This window comes from Theropithecus gelada, chromosome 10 (genome assembly GCF_003255815.1).
Source record: "Theropithecus gelada isolate Dixy chromosome 10, Tgel_1.0, whole genome shotgun sequence".
NCBI classification, from domain to species: Eukaryota; Metazoa; Chordata; class Mammalia; order Primates; family Cercopithecidae; genus Theropithecus; species Theropithecus gelada.
Window position 1 is genome coordinate 12,081,810 of NC_037678.1, and position 3,577 is coordinate 12,085,386.

Below are 3,577 nucleotides of genomic sequence, written 5' to 3' on the forward strand. Positions count from 1 at the left end.
CTCACTGCAAGCTCCACCTACCGTGTTCACACCATCCTCCTGCCTCAGCCTCCCAAGTAGCTGGGACTACAGGCGCACACCACAATGCCCAGCTAATTTTTTGTATTTTTAGCAGAGACGGGGTTTCACTGCGTTAGCCAGGATGGTCTCAATCTCCTGACCTTGTGATCCGCCCGACTCGGCCTCCCAAAGTGTTGGGATTACAGGCGTGAGCCACCACGCCCAGCACATCTTGTCAATTATAAACCCCCCTTTCTGATTTAGATCTTTAAGATGCATTAACACAGGGCCAGGCGCGGTGGGTGACAGAGAGTCCGTCTCAAAAAAAATAAATAAAGAGATGCATTAACACTTAATCTCTAGATTTGTGAGTCATTCAATTTATTTATGTATTTATTTATTTTTGAGATGGAGTTTCGCCCGGGCTGGAGTGCAATGGCGTGGTCTCAGCTCACTGCAATCTCCACCTCCCGGGTTCAAGCAACTCTCCTACCTCAGCCTCCTGAGTAGCTGGAAATACAGGCGCATGTCACCACGCCCGGCTACTTTTCTTGTATTTTTAGTACAGATGGGGTTTCATCAGGTTAGCCAGACTATTTCTATTAGGCCCGGCCTATTTTTATTATTATTACACCGTAATATATAATGATGGCCAGGTGTGGTGGCCATGTAATCCCAGCACTTTGGGAGGCCAAGGTGGGTGGATCACTTGAGGTCAGCAGTTTGAAACCAGCCTGGTCAGTAATGGCAAAAGCCAGTCTTTTTTTTTTTTTTTTTTTTTTTTTTTTGAGACGGAGTCTCGCTCTGCCGCCCAGGCTGGAGTGCAGTGGCCAGATCTCGGCTCACTGCAAGCTCCGCCTCCCGGGTTTACGCCATTCTCCTGCCTCAGCCTCCCGAGTAGCTGGGACCACAGGCGCCCGCCACCTCGCCCGCAAAAGCCAGTCTTTACTAAAAATATAAAAATTAACTTTGTGTCGCGTGCTTGTAATCCCAGCTACTCAGAAGGCTGAGGCAGGAGAATTGCTTGAATCCAGGAGGCGGAAGTTGCAGTGAACCGAGATCGCACCATTGCAGCCTGGGCGACAGTGAGACTGTCTCTAAAAAAAAAAAAGCTACATAGGCCTCTCACAATTTGCCCACAAAGAAATTCCTTGTGGGCCTCCAAGATCTTTACACCAAAACAGTTATGTGGAATTTCACCCTGACAATGTACATGGATGGTTTATCATCACAAGCACAGGACAAAGGACAAAACTAAAAAGTCATCCCTCTGCTCACCTGAGACAAACACATATCTGACTGCTGCCCTCTGCTCTATGATTATTTTATCTTATGTGAAAATGCAAATTAACTGAGCATGAGCAGAAAGCATCCGTGAAGACTAATCAAAGACTCAGAAGAGGATACATGGACACATGGAGCAGGGAAACAACACACACGGGAACCTGTTGGGGGTTGGGGGAGGGAGAGCATCAGGAAGAATAGCTAATGGATGCTGGGCCTAATACCTAGGCAAGGGGTTGATCTGTGCAACAAACCACCATGACACATGTTTTCTCGTGTAACAAACCTGCATATCTTGCACATGTACCCCAGAACTTAAAATAAAGGTTGATGATAAAGGCCAGGTGTGGTGGCTCAAGCCTGTAATCCCAGCACTTTGAGAGGCTGAGGCGGGTGGATCACCTGAGGTTGGGAGTTTGAGACCAGCCTGGCCAACATGCTGAAATCTCATCTCTACTAAAAATACAAAAATTAACCGGGCGTGGTGGTGGGCGCCTGTAATCCCAGGTACTCAGGAGGCTGAGGCAGGAGAATCACTTGAACCTGGGAGGCAGAGGTTGCAGTGAGCCCAGATCATGCTACCGAACGCCAGTCTGGCCAACAGAGCAAGATTTTGTCTCAAAAAAACAAAACAAAACCAAACAAACAAAACAAACAAAAAACCTTGATGAAAGAAATCAACATCATCAACAAAAAAGACTCGGAAGAATGCAACTGCTTGCCTCTTTTATCTACCCTTCCTATACCTGCTTTTTTTCCTTTCTTCCCTTTAAAAATTGAGGTTCCCCAGACTCTTCTCAGAAAAGAAACATGGACCGCTGCTTTTTCTGTGGTTCTCTGTTCTTTTTCCCCAAGTGCGTTCTTAACCTTGGCAAATGAACCTCTTAAAGTGATTGAGACTCGCCTGGGTCATATTCTTTTTTTTTCTTTTTCTTTGGCTGGAGTGCAGTGTCACGATCTCGGCTCACTGCAACCTCTGCCGCCCGGGTTCAAGCAATTCTCCTGCCTCAGCCTCCCGTGTAGCTGGGATCACAGGTGCTTGCTCCCGCATTTGCCTAATTTTTGTAGTTTAGATGGGGTTTCACCATCTTGGCCAGGCTGGTCTTGAACTCCTGACCTCATGATCCACCCACCTCGACCTCCCAAAGTGCTGGGATTACAGGCATGAGCCACCGCACCCGCCCTGGGTCATGTTCTTTTATTTACCCTATTAACCCTTCGCAATCCTCATCATCTCTTGCCTGGATGACTGCACTTGCCTCTTTTTAATCTGCCTGCTCCTGCCCTCCCTCACTCTGAATTTATTCACACTGCAGTCATAGGGGTCCTTTTATTATGTCACTTTGCTTAAAATTTTCCAGAGGTTTCCACCTTACTGGAAAGAAAAGACAAAGGCCTTACAGCCGCCTACAAGCCCTTCAGGATACAGTCCTCTTCAGTCTTTCCTCCTTGTCCTACTTCAGCCACACTTGGCCTCACGGCCTTCGCACTTGCTCTTTCCTCTGTCAGCAAGGCTAGATACCTCACTTTAGGTCTGTGCTTTGATGTCACTGGATCAGGGAGGCCTCCCGAGACCCCAATGCAACACTGTGTAACCTGCATACTCTGCTCCTTCACATGCACACATGCATTCTCTCTTTTCCCTTTTTCTTTGCTTTCATTTTAGTTAGCAACTGCTTGACATAAACACTTTTTGTCTCCCTCCTAGAGCGTAAAATCTGTGAGTGCAGGAACTTGTTCACCACCTTGACCCAGTGCCTACCTGGCACAGTGCCTGGCCTTTTAGTCATTCCACCCTTGACCAGTGAGTCCGTGACTGTCTCTTTGTGTTTCCGGGGCAACTGACATCTCAACGGCTTTTGTTTTTTGAGACAGAGTCTGGCTCTGTCGCCCAGGCTGGAGTGCAGTTGGCTCGCTGCAACCTCCCGGTTTCAAGCGATTCTCATGCCTCAGCCTCCTGAGTAGCTGGGATTACAGGCATACGCCACCACGCCTGGCTACTTTTTGCATTTTTAGTAGAGACGGGGTTTCACCGTGTTGGCCAGACTGGTCTCGAACTCCTGACTTCAGGTGATCTGCCTGTCTCGGCCTCCCTAAGTGCTGGGATTACAGGCGTGAGCCACCTTTGCTGGCCTCAAGGGCCTTTTTGAAGCTCCTTTTTTAATGCTATGTTCCCAATAATCTGGGAAACACTCAGCACCCACACTGAGAGGCCACATCTCCCCGCTTCTAGCCATCTGTTGAATTGAGACGTTAGATGGGTTCGTCTCGAGGGCCCTAACAGCTCAACAGT